This window comes from Camellia sinensis, chromosome 7, assembly GCF_055761805.1.
Source record: "Camellia sinensis isolate YWXY chromosome 7, ASM5576180v1, whole genome shotgun sequence".
Lineage (NCBI taxonomy): Eukaryota > Viridiplantae > Streptophyta > Magnoliopsida > Ericales > Theaceae > Camellia > Camellia sinensis.
The window spans coordinates 47,596,290-47,614,512 of NC_138967.1; the positions used below are offsets into that span (position 1 = coordinate 47,596,290).

Genomic DNA, 18,223 nt, shown 5'->3' on the forward strand with positions numbered 1-18,223 from the left:
ATGAAATGCCATTTTTCTAAAACCAAGATCCATGATGGGCGGTTGATGATGATCTATATCCGTTTTTTTTTTTTTCAAACATTTTTGTTTGGTGTAGTTGAGACAAGGAAGGTTGCTTTTCTTTTGTTTTTCTTTTTAAATTCTAGATTCAGTTTGGTCTTACCAGAACTACATTCCTTCAACATATAGCCCACTAAAGAAAGTTAGACTCAGAACTTAGGTGGATTTTTGTATGAGACACATATCAAGCTGGATGTTCCAATTGTTAAGTGTATCACATTGCAATCCTTAAGCTCCTTGACATTTTATGTCTTTTTTTATAGAATGAATAAATTACTAAAGTTAAGGTCTTTATATTCACTTTATACCTTTTTCCTTTGTTACACTATCTCTGGGTATTTTTCTGTAACATTCATCTATTCTAGTTTGCCCTTCATAGCAGTTCTTGGAAGCTAGGGGGCTCATGTTTATTTTTTAAAAACAATTTGTTGTCTATGCGTGATTTGCCTGGAATCAATTTAATTTTTTTCAGCATGACATTAATGTGAAATTTTGCATATTGGCAACAACATATTAAGCAGGTTTTCAGCTAACTTCCATCAGTTTTGCCTCTGAATGCTCTGTGCTTCTCATAATTTTGTTATGTATTTAGGAATACTTACAATATGGTTCCGCACAAATTTGGAGAGAAACTGTACTTTGGACTTGTGTTGACTATGACATCACATCTAAAGGAAATGGCAAAATCAATTGAGGCTGCACAAAAAGGTTTATTTCTAGAAGAGCTAAACGGGAAATGGGCAGACCACAACAAGGCATTACAAATTATCCGAAACATATTGATGTACATGGACAGAACTTTCATCCCTAGTACGCACAAAACCCTAATTCATGAACTTGCTTTGAATTTGTGGAGGGACAACATTATCCACACTAGAAAAATCCAACCGAGGCTTCAGGATACACTCCTTGAACTTCTGTAGAGAGAAAGGACTGGTGAAGTTATTAACAGGGATTTGATGAGGAATATAATGAATATGTTCAAGGATTTAGGTTCTTCTGTTTACTAAAAAGATTTTGCGATACCTTTTCTTGAAGTCTCAGCTGATTTCTATCGTGGCGAGTCTCAACATTTTATTGAGTGTTGTGATTGTGGAGATTATCTAAAGAAAGCTAAGAAGCACCTGAATGAAGAGAATGAGTGAGTCTCCCACTATTTGGATGCAAAAAGTGAAACCGAGATCACTACTGTGGTGGAGAAGGAGATGATTGAAAGTCATATGAATAGATTAGTCCATATGGAGAACTCGGGCTTGGTTAATATGATCATGGATGACAAATATAAGGACCTGGAAAAGATGTACAATTTGTTCGGAAGGGTGACTAACGGACTCTCGATAATTAGAGATGTCATGACTTCTTACATTCGGGATACAGGTAAGCAGCTAGTTACTGATCCAGAAAGGTTAAAAGATCCTGAAGACTTCGTGTAGTGGCTCTTGGATGTTAAGGATAAACATGATAGGATTATCAGTGTGGCATTTTCCAATGACAAGATGTGAGTGCTGATTTCTGACCATGCTGCTGTGGACGCGCCCCGAGGGCCTCATGCTATAGTTCGGACTCGAATGTCATGGTTCTTAATCGGATCTCACAATGTGCGATGTGAAATTGATAAATCACCAAAGAGTCCAAATCTGGCAAATCGTTTTGGAAAACTGATTTTTAAGAAAGAAGTGCCAAACATGGACTGCTTTGCCAGATACAGAGTCGCCACCTAAATGTTTTATTTTGAGAAATTTAGGAAACCCTGACTCGTTGCCAAAGGCCACGTGTCCGTCATCACCAAAGTTGCCTCGGCTCGGAAACTTGGGTACGATTGGGGAAGGTCATCTATGAGCACCCCCGCTCGTCCGATCAAAGATCGGCCTGTACTAAGCATGATATTTTGTTTTTGAAAACATATGTATTCTTATTCCGGTTAATTAGCTAGAATTATTAGGTGATGCGCACAACACACAAGTATAGACTAGATCGCCTAAGTTGGAACAAAACATCTCATGTTTGTTTGAAAATGGTTTGAAAGTGCTACTCTCAAGTAAGCTAAGGCGTGGATTTGCCACCCTCAAGTGGGCTTAAGAAAACATGATTTTGTCACTCCGCAAAGTGGGCTTAAAACACACATTTTGATGAATTGTTCCAATTCAAGTAATCTAACCTTCACCCACAGGCATTCAGGCAGTTATATCATTTAAGCAAATAGCCTCATGGCAAGCATACTGTTATGGCAACACTCACACTCATGCAAAATGCTAAAGTATAAACACTTACCTGGTACTCCGAGCCAAAACAATAGCTAGTTAAAAATCAATGTATGATCCTAGCTATGTTAAAATGGCTAATGCAACACATGCAAAATGCAACTAAAATAGGCTCGGCTATTCTAAGAATGGCATGTGGAATGCAACTTGATAATCATGTATTCAACTTGGAATTGAAATACAATGCAGTTAGTATGATGCGTCGAGCCCAGTGCATGCAATACAAATGAATGATGCAAACATGCGAGCATAAGGATGTTAATTGAAACATGACCTAAAACTAACCACTGAAAGCAGGTAAGTAAAAGGGAGAAAGACGTGGGGTTGGAAGACATTCACACACTCACGCATACTTATTACAAAATTCACCCTCTCGACGGAGGGTCCGAAAGAATAATACAAATCAACTAATTAATCAACTAACAAGCTAATTAATTAATTACACAACCAAATCGAAATAAATAACTATTCTAAGTTATTAAAACACTGAAATGGCCTCGAGACGAGGGATAAATACATGTTCGGACGGCTTCGCAAAGAAATCCATCACCATGCTTCATATTGCCTCTGTTTGCACTGTTCTGTACCTCTGAAAATTATGCCAACTTCTGTGACACTTCTGAACCAGCTTGTGGGCATTCTGTGAGGTCATCGACCAAGTGGTAAGGCCATCGCCCAATGGAAAGGTGCCATTGACCAATTATGATGCTATCGGCTAACAATGGTTAGCCGAACGGCACTGAAAGTAGCCGACTGGCCATTTCTTCCTGCAAAATGCTGTTTTGCTGCAGCAGAGGATAAACAGAGTATGGCGATACATTTACAAGAAAAGATGTATACAACTACACCCCTTATCATGTCTAAGGCTCAAAGGTGTGTAGTACTCGACTCTCGGGCCACCAATCACGCACCTCGATGCATGATGGCCAAAAAGGCCAAGTGTGCACTTCAATGTAAAATGAATGCACAAAAACACATAAATGCCTAGAACTCTATCATGCTTTGATCAAGAGCGTCAGCGACCGGGGATTAAGGCACGTTTCGTCACTTCAAGTACGAAACGTCCCTCGCTCCTCGTGTTTGGCTTAACACCCAAGCCAAACACAGTGTAATGCAAGTATGCCAAATACAATGCAACATGGAAAATGCAATACGATGCAACATGAGCATGCCAAGTACAATGCAATGCAACCTAACATGTAAACAACATGGCATGCAACAAGTATACAACAATACTATGCAACCTAAACACGCAAACATGCAATGTACCAAGCATGCAAAATGCAATGCAACCTAAATATGCAAACATGCAATGTACCAAGAGCATGTCAACAACCATGCAAACAACAAGTATGAAAACAACATGTAATGCAAACAAGCATGTAAGATGGACTTAAACCGGATATAGACAGACCTCAGCCATGCCCAAAATAGTGGCCAAAGTGATGGATTAAGGCACCGAAAGGGCAAAACACACATGTACACACATTGATCCATAAACTATGCAACAATGCACAATCCTTAAACATGAGCGAGATGTGATAAACATGAGAATATGACAATGCAATAAGCTATGAAATCATTCAAGGAGTAGTGTCAAACCACTCAAACAAGTTAAGCATAGCATGCTAATAAACTCAAAGCTCAAAGCTAGCTAAGGGACTTGCACCAAGACTACAAGAATCAAGCCATGAAGGGCCAAGGTGAACCAAAGCAGTCCCAAGGCGGGCTAAAATAAGGCTAGAACATGCATGAGCCAAGCCAACACGAGCTAAAACAAAGGATCAAAAGCATGAAGCATGAAAAGGCAACAAAGAGGTGTTACACTAAACCTATCAAAACCAAACATGGCACGACTTAGGCCAATAAAATTAGAGTTATGGCATGTTAGAATGAGCCCAAAAACCCACTTAGATGGCATCCCAAAGGCTGAAGCATGATGGCATACACAATGACACATTCATGAGGCATAAAACACAAACCCTTTAAAGCATCAAAGGAGTGATAAGTGCAAGCATGTGAGCATGAAACATGGACTGAAATAAAATAAAAAGTGATGCCAAATCACTAAAATGGCCCAAGAAAAACATGTTAATGACTTAGACTCTCAAAGCTAACAAGCTAAAATGCATGGTGGCTACACAATGCATTGCACACATGATCCAAACAACACCAAACAGAGCTCAAACATAGTAAAACATGACTAAAAGTTCCTTTGGGTTAAGCCAAAATAGGCAAGCATGATGGTCCAAATGCATGATGCATGTCAAGGCAAATAAGAGGATTGCAAGACAAGTGTATAGTGCATGTAAAAGACCAACAAACCAACTCAAAACAGAGGTATATCAAACCAAGATAACACCAAATACTTGCTGAAATGGGGCCAAAACATGCTATGCAAACATGCTATCAATATGAGCCAATAATACAAGCATATGAGACATAAGGAGAGGGGGGGTGTCCCTCTCCTATTCAAGACTTCAAAACCACCTCTCCACCACTAAAAATCCTCTGGATTTCAGTGGTGAGAAGGTCAAAATGAGATGATCCCAAAGCTCAAAAGTAAAGGCACAAAACAAGGCCTAAGAGGGGGTAGACAACCCCCAACCAAAAAGTGACCTTAAGAAAATATAACAAGCATACAAAATTAGAACTTTTTGTAGTTAAGAGTCAAGCTTGAAACAATATGCAAGTATGTGTAAAAGCTTAAGCAAGAACGGGGTATCTAAAGTTTAGAATCTCACCCTTGAAGAACAATTTCAAGAACACTACACCAGCAACTTTCTCTGATCAAAAGCAGCCCAAGAACACTAAAACCAACCTGCTAGTACCTCAGCACACAAGGATGGTGTAACACTAGGTGTCTTAGTGCAAAAGTATGAATAAAACACACTTTAGAACACAAATACACACACAAATGTAGAGAGAGGGAGATATAGAGACAGATAGATATAGAACTCTTCTCCTCAGATTTATTGAACCCCTGAGAAGGGAGGAAGGGCTCCCTTCTTATAGAATTCCAAATCTAAGGCTTCTTGGAGAAGCTAACACAAGGTGCAAAGAGGGGAATTGTGCATGCCAGCTGTGACAGCTGGCATAAAATATCTGCCAAAAGTATATGGAAAGGATTCGGCTGGAAAATATGGTCGATTGACCAACAAAGGTGTCGGCCGACCAAATAAAGTGCCGATCGGCCAATACTTTTGGCCGATGGAAAGAAAACAGGGCTGATGGCCTCAATCCTTGGCTGGTGGGTTGAGGGGATGGCAAACAAGTCACCCTCTTCCCTCAGAAACAAAAACACAAGTGTTTGGTCCACAACCAAGCACAAAACAAACAATTTGAGAGATCCTAAGGTAAGGCGCGTGACCGAGACCTCTGAGAAACTCAAAACGAACACGAACATGGATGATCATCGAGTGTTCAAACGATGACGTCCAAGTTTTAAGGACGGTCAAAAATGGGGTGTCTACAGCTGCCAAACAGGAACTCAGCTGGAGAGCACAGGTAGAATAGAGTACGCCCGAGCAACCTATCACAGAAAGATAAGACTCCAGTGATGTTTCGTCCACCCGGGGACACTCCGACGATCAAGTCAGTGCTCAGTTTATCTCTCAAAGATAGCAAATAGTGCTCAACTTACAAGCCAGAATACAAAAAGTGTACCTTAGACCCACAATAGTGCCTTACTTTTATAGTCAGCACTAACCTGATCCCTGTAGAAGCCTAGTTTCAATGGACTCTAGCCCAATTCTCATCTTGGACTCCCAGCCAGATAGAGATAAACTCCCTAAAAGTCTTATCTTTAACCAGACTGAGGTCCTCCCCCATTCTAGGACTTTGTCCCTCATCCATTCATCTTGGATTCTAGTATCTCTGCAGATAACCACAGCCTAACCGAGATCACCTCGGCGCCATGACCAAGACACGTGGCACCTCGGCTGACACTTCGATGTCAGCTTGGCCACGTGTTGTCATTCTCAAAATATGCCCTCACAACTGCCCCCTAGGTTCTATTACCTCAACATCCTGAGGTGATGGAACCTATATTGTTTGTCCATATAGCACATCGACTAGGACTCACTCCACCCTCCATGACTGAAATCATCACACGTCGGCTTCTCATGACCAAGACTCTGCAGTCTACTTTATTAATGACCAAGAACCGAGTTCTTCGAGTCCTTTAACCGATCGCCCCTCTAGCCGAGGTTCTCGTTTCATTAAATCAAGAACCCCAAGAGTTCTAACTGCGCATGAGCTGTTATGAACGGATTCTCAACCACTTTCGGCACGCGTCTTTTTCTCATAGATCCATACCTGACACGCACCATCAGGTTGTTTCACTTCTGCGTGCACCGCCTGATAGGCACGTCATCTAAGGCACATTCATTGTGATTTTACTGTCTTTTTGTGTTTTAACAAAAACACTTTCTCTCTCCATCTCTTCACTTTTGCATCCTTCGTTTTCCCTCTGAGTTCAAGTTTTTTCTCTCTCTAAATCCTCCACCTCCATTGCTATCAAGCTCTCTGAAACTGAGTCTGTTCTTTCCCTCCGGCGAAGCATTCACTAATCTGCTCCATTCACCATCATCGTCTGACTTTAGCGTACCTCATACCGGCGTCATTCTCTTCAGTAAGTCACTATTTTCCCTCTTTTTAGTTTCAAACTCTGTTGCGTTTGTTCATTGCCATTGTGAATCCATTCATGTTCTTCAATGTTTGCCTATGTTTTAAATTCCATCATTCGCACGTTGAGCATGTTTGTTTGTAACTTCGTGTTTATCCAATCTTTTTCTAGGTCTACATATGCATACACAAACTGTTTGTATACTTGTTAATCTGCCACTGTCCTTGGCTTTACACATCTATAAACACTTTATTTAGTGTTCTTTAAATTCTTGTTTGTCTTCTTGAGTCTGAATCACTGTTCTTTTCTGTTTTTCTTGCTTTATTTCCATATTCTTGCCTTTGATTCATTTGTGTAGATTTAGGTTTAGGTTTTGATCTAGAACTCTGTTCTTTAGGAAAACTGAACCAAAAACCCCTTAGATTCTCAAAAACCTTTACTCCAGTGCTCTCTAGGGTTTAGCCGAGGTCCTTGAACCCATACTTAAACATTCTTTTCTAAAATTTTGCCTTAATCTTCATAAGCCGACATCATTGGCATGTTCAGGTAGAGAGTTGACACCCTTTCCAGGCTAGAGTACTTCAGGAATGAGTTCTCTATCCCAGCCGATGTCCATCTTAGATTGGCTGGGGAGAAGGACTTCATCATGCCTGATGGGGCTTCCATGCCCTTCCCAGTAGTAGCCTTTATAGAGTGTGGACTCTGGTTCCCTCTAGACATCCTTTTCCGACAAGTCCTTCACTATTACAAGCTTAACCCAATGCAGTTGGCTACTAACTCTTATAGAGTCATTAACAGTATAATTGCCCTAGCTAGCTGAGAAAACGCTAGGATAACACTAGCCGACATCCAATACTGCTATACCATGTGTGGCCTGAAATCCGAAAGAGGCTACGTTTATTACCTCAAGTCGAGATCCACTAAGTACAAACTCATAGCCGACCACCCAGACTCCAACAAAGGTGTTGAAGATGATTATTTCATCGTCTCGAGCAACTGGGAGTTCCCATCTGATGACGACCTCTACCTCTATCCTTTGAGCCGAACAGTGTTTAAAGAGGGTAATGGTAAGAACCAAGTGTCACTTTACATATTTTTTAAGTCTTTACTACTTTAATCCTCTATATGTTCTAATGTCTGATTTGTGTACTTGCAACTCTTCCTCAGCCACCAAAAGACTTCCGTAAAACCTTCTACCCTAGCAAGGACTTTAAGAAGCTACTGGGCTTGCCAGTTGATCAACAGAAGGCCCTTATGCTACTCAACTACATTTCGACCTACAAATCTGCCTTGCCTGACGTCCCCAAGAAAAGCAAGTCTCCACCTTCAGCAACAACTCCCCCTTACACTTCATCACCATGGCCTGACCAAGCCTCAACCTTCAATCCAACGAAGCAGCCATCAACATCTACTTCATAAATGATTCCTCCTACCCAGCGCCAACGCCGTCATCGAGTTCCAATCTCTGCCCCTGTCAGCAAAACTCGAAGTCGAAAATGCCAAAGTGCTGAGGCGTCGGCTTACGATCCAGCCAACCCGCCCACTGTACTTCCAGTAATCCACTTCGGCACCAAAGTACCAGTCGCCGCTACCACCAACGAGATGGGACGCATCAAGGCCGTCGTCGAAGACTTCTTGGCCGACATCCTTGGTGTTGTCACAGTCCAATCCTCCCCATCAGAATCCCAACTCAAACCAAGGTAAAAAAGGGTAAAGAGGGCCAAGGCAAAAGCCCCTTTCACCCAAGTTGAGTCTGAAGATACAGTTCCAATCTCAAAGCTTGCCGAGATTGAGAAAACAAGCTCTGCTACTGACAAGAGGCCTGTTGAGGCTGAGCCCTCCGAAACCGTTCAGTAAAAAAAGTCAAGGTCTGAGTTTGCAGCCACTTCGAGTTCACTTAAACCTGATAACCCCTGGGCCCCATCTATCACGATTGAGGACAAACCAGTTAGAGCTGGTGACAGTGCTATCGACAACATTGAAGTCGGCGTCGCCCTTTCCACTGCATTGCTCCTTCACACTGACCTCAATAGTATGGCCGAGGTCAGTGAATATGAAAATTTCGCTCTGATGATGCAGCACTCCGTATTGGTAAATTCCTAACACTTGGTACTCTTTATTCTCCGTTTTTAAGTTCTTCATACCATAAAAAAGTTTACTAACTTTGTTCATTCCGTTTTCTCTAGGCGATCCAGCATGCCCACACTTTTCACAATGAAAGCTGAGAACTTGAAGAAGGAGCTGGTCCATAAGACCAAGGAGGCTACTGGCTTACTTAAATCCTTAAACAACGCCGAGGCCAAGATGAAAGTCTTGCTAGATCAGGCCAAGGCAGCTAAGCGAGCCCAAGATCAAGCCGAGGAAAAAACAGATACTGCGGAGGCTATGGCTGAGGTTCTCAAAGCCAAAATAAAAGAGGCCGAAGCAAAAACTGCCGAAGCCCAAACGGAGCTCTGAAATGCCCTGGCCACAAAAGAGACTAAAATCAAAGCGGCGAACTAGAAGGCTTATGCCGAGGGGGCAGCCAACGTCCGCGAGGAGTACAAAAAACAAGTCAAATAGGCATGCAACAAGGGTCACACCCTTGGTTGGATGGCTGCTCTGAAAGAGTTGGCTGTCCCTGAAGACTCTCCCCTCCGAGATGAAGGACGACTTGTAGTGCCATTTCCTCCTGTTCCAAGCCAATCTAAGGATGAGGCTGGAGGGAAAGAAGGAGAAAAAGAAGAAGAAGATGAAGAAGTCGAGGTGGCAGTTGATGCTGAGGGTTTTGCTGGGGCTAACTCCCCAACTCTGAATGAGCAAGTCCTGGACTTGACTCAGGATGAGGAGGATGAGGTCTCAAAAAGTGCCTCCCCTAAGAAGACTACGTCCGAGGTGCATATCACCGAGAAGAGCCTCGATCAAACTCTCTAAGAAATTGACACCGAGCTCGAGGCTAAGAAGGCTACCAAGAAGATTTTCCAGTTGTCTTCTGAGGCCGAGACACAGCCAGCCACCGACGCCGAGTAGTTTAACTAGAAGCTTTTATTTCTGTACTTTGTACTTTTTGCTTTTTGAACAATATTAACTTTAGTTTGGCCAATGTGCCCTTTTTGTACTCCAAACAAGTTGTCTTTTAAATGCAAGCCTCCTCATTTCTTTTAAGTGTTGAATGTCTTCTTTTCTCTTTTGTATGTTTTCCACTTTCATACTTAGAATAATTTTGCGTGTCTTCAAAGTATACCTTTACCTGTATAACCTCTTCAGAGTAAAATACCTCGGGCATAACTTCTAATTGTTTATCTTGACCTTAGCTTAACACTTGAAAACATTAAAAAATTATTTTCACAAGTGTTGTTTCAAACTTGCCACTTCACTCTCACTTATCAAGACTTTTGTCTTCTATACTTCCAAAGTTTGGCAACCTGGTCATCTCGACAAATACATACGTACTTCTTGCAATATTACCTCGACTTGATTTCAACTTGTAAATTTTTCTAAAAAATTTCAACTCCCAAGTATTTTAAACTTCTACTTATCATTCTCCAGCTCCTTGCCCCCTTAATGTGAACTTAAGTTTCACTTATGTCCACATTAAGTACGTATATTTTTTGCCGAAGTCAGATTCAAACAAAGACTAGCCGAGGTTCTCAACCTTGGTTTCTTTGTTAGTCTAACTGAAATGTACTTAGTTTCATTCTAAGCTTAATTATGCCGACATGGTAAAGCTATGCCAAACCAACTTAGTTCAACTCCATTATATGCAAGTCTAATTTCATCTTGCCATATAATAAGTCTAAGTTATTCGTCATGTTTCAATCAGAAACATCGCCGACTTAGTTTAACTTTATTATATGCAAGTATAATTCAACTCTGCCATATAATAAGTCTAAGTTATTCGTCATGTTTCAATAAGAAATATCGCCAATTTAGTTCACCTCTATTATATGCAAGCATAATTCAACTCCATCATATAATAAGTCTAAATTATTTGTCATGTTTCAATCAGAAACATCGCCAACTTAGTTCAACTCTATTATATGCAAGTATAATTCAACTCTGCCATATAATAAGTCTAATTTATTCATCATGTTTCAATCAGAAATATCGCCAATTTAGTTCAACTCTATTATATGCAAGTATAATTCAACTGTGCCATATAATAAGTCTAAGTTATTCGTCATGTTTCAATCAGAAACATCGTTAAAGGACTAGTCAATCCAATCACACAAATTTTTAAATTCTTAAAAAATCAGGCTAAAAAATTTTTATTACTACCTCGGCTACGAAAATCATGACCTAAATTTCGAAAAACAAAAAATTCTAATGATAAAAAAAACTTTAACTTGGAAGTGTTCCAGGGTCTTAGCAGCTTCTTGCCTTCACTGTCCTCAAGCCGATATGCCCTGTTGTCGGCGACTGAGATGACTGTATAAGGGCCCTCCCAATTTGGGCCCAGCTTTCCTTCTCTGGGATCCTTCTTGTTGCCGACGACCTTTCTTAGGACGAGGTCCCCAACTTGAAACTCTCTTGGGTTGACCTTCTTGTTGTAAGCCCTAGCAATACTGTTGGTATACCCCCAGTCGAATTGCTGCTCTCTCATTTCTTTCTTCCAGTAAGTCTAGATCTCAGGCCAAGAATGCCTCGTTAGTCCCATTCTCTACTCCCTGGGTTCTGATCCCAAGGATGCCGACTTCTAGTAGGATAACTACTTCTATGCCATAAGCCATAGCAAATGGGGATTCCCCAGTTGATCTTTTCGGCGTAGTCCGATACGCCCAGAGTACATTAGGCAATTCTTCCACCCATTTTCCTTTAGCTGCTTCCAGCCTCTTCTTGATCCCATCCAAGATAGTCTTGTTGGATGCTTCTGGCTGACCATTACTCTGAGGGAAACTTGGAGTGGAGTAATAGTTCTTGATATTGTACTTAGCACAGAAGCTTTTAATTAGCTTACTGTCAAATTGTGTACCATTGTCGGCAACTATTGCCCTTGGGATCCCAAACCTGGTGATGATGTTCTTCCATATGAAGTTCTTCACATCAATGTCCCGAATCTTCACGAAGGGTTTAACTTCTACCCATTTTGTGAAATAGTCAGCTGCTACCAGTAGGAACTTCCTTTGCCCAGTCGCTTAAGGTAGTTGTCCAACAAGATCTATGCCCCATTAGGCAAATGGCCAAGGGCTAGATGCTGAGTTTAAATCTGTTGCTGGTTAATGTAGCAAAGGTGCGAACCTTTGACACTTCTCACATTTTTTGACATAAGCTTCAGCATCTTTCTGCATGTAGGGCCACCAGTACCCCTGACTAATGGCCCTATGAGCAAGTGACCTACCCCCAGCGTGGCGTTCACATACTCCTTTGTGTATTTCATACAAGAAGTCTTCAACTTATAAAGAATGCACACATCTCAAAAGGGAACCAGTAAAAGACCTTCTATAGAGATGTCCTTCTGCTGTCAGACTGAACCTTGCTGACTTTACGCTGGTCTTATGTGCTTCTTTGCGATCATCTGGTAGTTTTCCATCTCTAAAGAATATTACTATTGCATCCATCTAACTTGGTCTCATCTCCGTACATATTACTTCGTACTCTGTGATCAGTGGTTCCACACTTGGGCCTGACAAATAGTCAACCATTATTGTCCTTGCCTCCCCTGATTTCATTGCACTAGCCAGGTTAGCCAAGGCATTGGCATGGCTGTTGTCATCTCAGCTAACCTGCTGAGTTGGCAGTCCTGAAACAAGGCTAGTAATCTAACAGCCTCCTTAACATAAGCAATCATTCTTTCATCTCGGGCTGCATACTCGCCTGTTGCTTGGTTCACAATAAGTTGGGAGTCAAAGAAGACCACTACCTTGTCAGCTTCCATTGTTGCTGCCAACTTCAATCCTACGATCAGTGCTTCATATTCTACTTCATTGTTTGAGGCTTTAAGCCCTAGTCGAATAGATTGTTCTAGCATCTACCCATCCGAAGATATTAGCACTACTCCTGCCCCTGCTTCTTGTTGGTTTGAACTCCCATCAACAAACAAGCAGAAGAAGTCGCCAATGTAAATATCGTAGGGCTTGAGTTTCTCTTCTTTCTTCTGCTCCACTGTGGGGTTTTTCATCCCCAGTTGGGTTTCTTCTTGTTCACCTGGACATCCTAAGCCGCGACTCACCGAAGCCCAACGTGGGATATTACCAGGTGTGAACTCCGCCACGAAGTCGGCCAAAACCTGGCCTTTGATTGCTTTCTAGGTCTGAACTCTAAGTCGTGTTGGCCCAATACCACTGCCCATCTGGCCACCCTGCCTATCAGATCTCCTTGTTGTAGTAGGGATTTTAAAGGGTGTTCAGTCAACACTATAATCTTGTGGGCTTAGAAATAATGGTTCAATTTCTTGGAGGCCATCATTAAGGCCAGTGTTAACTTCTCCAGGGGTAAATACCTGGTCCCTGTGCCCGCTAAGGTTTTACTTACATAGTATACTGCCCTTTGCTCTCCCTTCTTTTCTCTAATTATCATTGCACTTACTACATGCTCTAAGACTGCCAAGTGCGAAAATAGCTCCTCTCCAGGTACTGGATTCGAGAGAACTAGAGCTGTGGTCAGGTATTTTTTCAAGTCAGCCAAGGTGACTTCATATTCCTCTGTCCATAAGAAGTCGGTGGCCTTTTTCAACAGGGTGAAAAATGGTTTACACTTATCCAAACTTCTGTTTATGAATCTGTTTAGGGCTACGGCCTTTCCAATCAATATCTGCACTTGTTTTGCTGACTCTGGGCTCTTCAAATCCAGGATGGCCTTGATTTGATCTGGGCTTGCCTCAATGTCCCTTCTGGTAACCAAGTACCCTAAAAACTTACCAGACCCGACTTCAAATGTACATTTTGAAGCATTGAGTCTGAGCCAATATGTTTTTAGGATGTCAAGATTGCCTTCAAGTCGGCCAGGTGATCCTCAGGTTCCTTGGTCTTCACGACCATATCGTCGATGTATACTTCCACCGTTTTTCCAATCTAATGTCTGAACATCTTGGTCACCAACCTCTGGTACATTGCTCTTGCATTTTTCAACCCGAAAAGTGTCACTTTGTAGCAATACAGCCCGTTTGGGGTGATAAATGCAGTCTTCTCTTCATTATGGGGGTACATTGCTATCTGATGATACCCCTTATAAGCGTCTAGGAAGCTCATCCTTCCATGTCCTGAAGTGGCATCCACTAATTGATCGATCTTAGGGAGTGGGAAATTGTCTCTGGGACAAGCCTTATTCAGGCTAGTAAAGTCCACACACACCCTCCACTTCTCATTCTTTGGATAGCCAAGTAGGGTAGTTTATCTCTCGGATGGCTCTGGCCTCCACTAGTTTGTCCACTTCCTCCTCTACTGCCTCTACATGAACCAACGTCAGCCTCCTCGCTAGTCGAATGACGGGTTTTGCCGACCTGTCTACGTTCAGTCTGTGACATGTGACCTTGGGGTCAAAGCCAAGCATCTCATATGGCGTCCAGGCAAACACCTCTATGTTTGCCCATAAGAACGTTTCTAACTCCCTTTCCTTTTTCTCAGCCAATCCTGAGCCGAGGAGGAAGAAACGCTTTTCATTCCCTTGCTGGACTAGAATTTTCTTCAAGGCTTCCTCGCTTTTGTCACAGGCTCTTTGCCGACATCATCCAGGACCTCCGTGTTCTTGTCCTCCATCTCTACTGTCTCTGCCTCTCGAACGTTGCAGGTAGATTTCATTGCTGCCATGGAGCAATTCTTTGCCTACACCTGATCCCCTCTAACCTCCTCAATTCCATGATTTGTTGGGAACCACAACAGCTGGTGCAGTGTTGAGGAAACAGCTCTGATTGCGTGCAGCCATGGCCTTCCCAGGATAACATTGTAAGGGGAGGAGGTGTCAATTACTGTGAACTCCGTGCTTACCTTCTTGGTGCCTGCGTGCACCTCCAAACTTATTGCTCCTAGGGGCCACGTTGGTGTTCCATTGGACTATTGGACTACTCCAGATCATCTTGGTGAAGGTCGAGCTCCTTGTAACATCTGGCATACATGATGTCGTAAGAGCGGCCTTGGTCAACCAGAATTCTCTTTACCTGGCACTCTCCAATCTTAAGGGATATTACCAAAGCATCATTGTGTGGATGTTGTACCATGTCTAGGTCGGCTTCAGTAAAGGACACCATTGGTCCCTGGTACTTGTCTGCCCTAGGCCTCTTTTGCTGGACCTGTTACACATGCTGTAAGTGCTTCACCCTCTAAATCTCCCCATGTACCTTGTTCTTATTGACCTTCGAGTGAATCACATTGATCACTCGAGGTCCGTCTACTTACGGTTGTGGTGTTGGTAGAGGTGGTGTTGCTGGTACCTGGGGCAGCCTTGCTTACTCTTCCCTTGTCCTGGCCTCTTCGACTAGGTCCCTTAAGTGACCTTGTCTTACCAGATCTTCCAAGTGTGTCTTCAGGGCCCTGCACCCCTGAGTCAGATGCCTGTCCTCATTGTGGTAGGCACACTGCTTTCCAAGGCTTCTTCCCATAAATTCGCCAGGAATCTTCTCTGGGGCTCTATAGTAAGGTTAGTTCCTGATTCTTTCCAGGACTTTGTAAACTGGGATCCGGAATACTGTGGTGACGGTCTGTGTAGCCCTTAGTCCTATTTCTTGTCTATTAAAATGTGTATTACCTTGGCGTCGCTTCGTCGAGTCATTCTTCTTCTCTTGCTTTGATACCTTTGTCCCTAGCGTGTTTTCCTCCGCTCTCGCATATTTCTCGATTCTGGCCATGAGTTCCTCCATACTTTTTGGCAGTGTCTTTACTAGTGATTTTTGAAGCAGACAGTCATCGTTCAGGCCGTTCTTAAAACACATGATCGCCACCTCTTGGTTGCACCCTGGTATTCGGTTAAACATCTCATATTACCTCTTGGCATAAGCCTTGAGGCTTTCATCCTCACCAATTCTCAAAGCCATTAGGGAGTCTACCCGCAACGGCTGCAGCTTGTTTGTAACAAACTTGGCCACAAACATCTCAGCCAAGCCTTCCCAACTTTTTATAGTTCTTTTCGGCAACTTGTGAAACCAATCTGATGCGACTTTCCCAAAGGATGAGGGGAACACCTTACAGAGCAACGGCTCATTCCAAGTATACAATGCCATTGAGTTCAAGTATACGCTGACATGAAAGTTGGGATCAGACTTACCATCGTATATTTGGAATCTTGGCATGTGGAACCTTTTCGAGGCCTCAAATTTGTCCAATTCTACAGAGAACGGTGTTGTCGACTTTACCAGAGATATTACCTCAGCATCTTATCGCTTCCTCTGCAGGTAATCCCTCAAATCCTCCTTAGTCCATCCAGGAGCTCAGCTGTCAACGGATTTCAGCCTCTTTGTGCGCTGCTCCCTGTGTCGTTATGAGTCCTCTTGGACCTCCCTTCATTCATCGTGTCAAAACAAAGCTCATTCCCTTGAATGTGCCGATGATCTTTAACGTAGGTTTCTTTGGCACGATGGGTCCTCTGAGACTCCCCTCTCATTAATTCTCCTCGCCCGACCTCTCGTGAAGGCCGATGTGAATGCTCCCTTGCCCTGTTATGCTGTGGGATTGTGGGGATTGCTTTCTGCCCCCCTTTCTGGGCATCGTTCTTGGTCGCTGGAATCGTCGTGTCCTCCAACAGGAACGATGGCTACATGACGCTGTTCTGCATCATGAAATTGACAACCGATTGGAGGTCTGCCAATTTGTTTTCCATCTCTTTCATCTCACCGTCCCTCCTCAAGCATTTGTCTTTCCATACTTGGAGGTCGCTCTCGTTGTGATACTCGCCTCGACCTGCCTTCTTGGGAACGTCTCCCTCTTGGACGACATTCTTTTCTCTGAGATTCTGCTCTCGGGGTTCTTCATTACACTTATCCTCCTCTACGTTAGATTCAGTCTATTTACCACTCCCACTTAGGATGTCGTCCTCGATCTTCTTTTTCTGCCCGTCGTTGGCCATCTATTCTCTTTCGATTCCCACAGACGGCGCCAAATTGTGAGTGCTAATTTCTGACCACGCTACCAAACAGGAACTCAACTAGAGAGCATAAGCAAAATAGAGTATGCCTGAACAACCTGTCATAGAAAGATAAGACTCTGGTGGTGGTTCGTCCACCCAAGGACACTCCGACGATCAAGTCAGTACTCAGTTTATCTCTCAAAGACAGCAAATAGTGCTCAACCCACAAACCAGAATACAAAAAGCGTACCTTAGACCCACGATGGTGCCTTACTTTTATAACCAGCACTAACCTGATCCCTATAGAAACTTAGCTTCAATGGACTCTGGCCCAATACTCATCTTGGACTCCCAGCCAGATAGAGATAAACTCCCTAAGAGCCTTATCTTTATTCAGACTGAGGTCCTCCCCCATTCTAGGACTCTTGTCCCTCATCTGTTCATCTCGAATTCCGATATTTCCACAGATAATCTCGGCCTAGCCAAAATCACCTCGGCACCATGACCAAAACACGTGACACCTCGGCTGACACTTCGGTGTCAACTTGACCACATGTTGTCATTCTCAAAATATGCCCCCACACAAGACATTCCAGAATGCTTTGAATTCCTCATTTCAATATTTTATCAATTTGAATCCCCAGTCTCTGGAGTTCATATCTTTGCTTGTGGATGATAAGCTCCGGAAGGGACTGGAAAGGGTCAGTGAGGAGGACCTTGAGATTGTACTGGACGAGGTGATGAAGCTTTTGCTTTACCTCCAAGAGGACCTGTTTGAAAAGCATTACAGGCAACATTTGGCAAAGAGGCTTCAATCTTTGAAAACCATTTCTGACAATGCAGAGATGAGTTTGATAGTTAAGCTCAAAACGGAATGTGGGTATCAGTTTACTTCAAAATTGGAAGGTATGTTCACTGACATGAAGACATCTCAGGATACAATGCAAGGGTTCTACGCAAGCATGGGTGCTGAGATAGGAGACTACCTGACACCCGCTGTCCAGGTTCACACTGCGGGCTCTTTGCCGACTCCATCGAGTGCTACGTGCAACCTTCCATCGGAAAGTTAAATTATAATTAACATACACGAAGGGAAATAATACTAGGATGACTCTTTCTCTTGCCATATTTTTGTAGTTTTAAGTAGTATTTACCCTTGTATTATTGGCATACATCATACTGGAGTATGACTTTAAAATCTTTGAATTGTATTTATGTTTTGAAATGGTAGTTATGTACCTTCGTCTATTACTTGCTGTTCTAGTTGGAGAAGAATTGGATTTGACATTCAGATTTGCAATTT

The 18,223-nt window shown here is 42.7% G+C and overlaps 1 pseudogene; it reads left to right on the forward strand.

The window, feature by feature from the left end:
* The first annotated feature begins 650 nt into the window (after positions 1-650).
* LOC114257694 (cullin-3A pseudogene) lies at positions 651-17,990 on the forward strand (annotated as a pseudogene).
* Positions 17,991-18,223: the final 233 nt, after the last annotated feature.